The sequence below is a fragment of the Tupaia chinensis genome, unplaced genomic scaffold (assembly GCF_000334495.1).
Source record: "Tupaia chinensis unplaced genomic scaffold, TupChi_1.0 Scaffold138365_1, whole genome shotgun sequence".
Taxonomy (NCBI): domain Eukaryota; kingdom Metazoa; phylum Chordata; class Mammalia; order Scandentia; family Tupaiidae; genus Tupaia; species Tupaia belangeri.
The window spans coordinates 802,799-803,223 of record NW_006198262.1 but is presented as its reverse complement, the minus strand read 5'-3'; positions in this window follow the sequence as shown (position 1 = coordinate 803,223).

Genomic DNA, 425 nt, shown 5'->3' with positions numbered 1-425 from the left:
GCTTGCCCCTGGCGGGGTGGGCGTGGGGCCTATGGCTGTGGGGGCTGGTATTGGGGCCGAACCGCGCTGGGTCCGCAGCCGAGAGGAGCAGAGCTTCGGAAAACTGCCGCGAGTGTCGTGCTCACGGAGCTCACGCTTGGGGGCTAGGCTCTGGTGCCGCGGGGCCAGACCCAGCAGGACACGGCCCAGGAGGCGCAGACACAACGACCTGGCGGTCGGGTGGGGAAATCTCAAGGGGAGCGAACCCGGGCGTCCCTTCCGCGGGTTTGCAAGCGGCCTACGAAGGAGGGGGCGACAGGAGCAAAAAACGCCCAGTCCGTCCCGGCGGCTCTCGTCGTTTCGTTGTAGCCGGGCAGCGGCCGGGCTGCGGGAGCCACGCTAGCCGGGCCGCGGCGCCGCCCGCCCCACCCGCCTGCCTCGTCTAA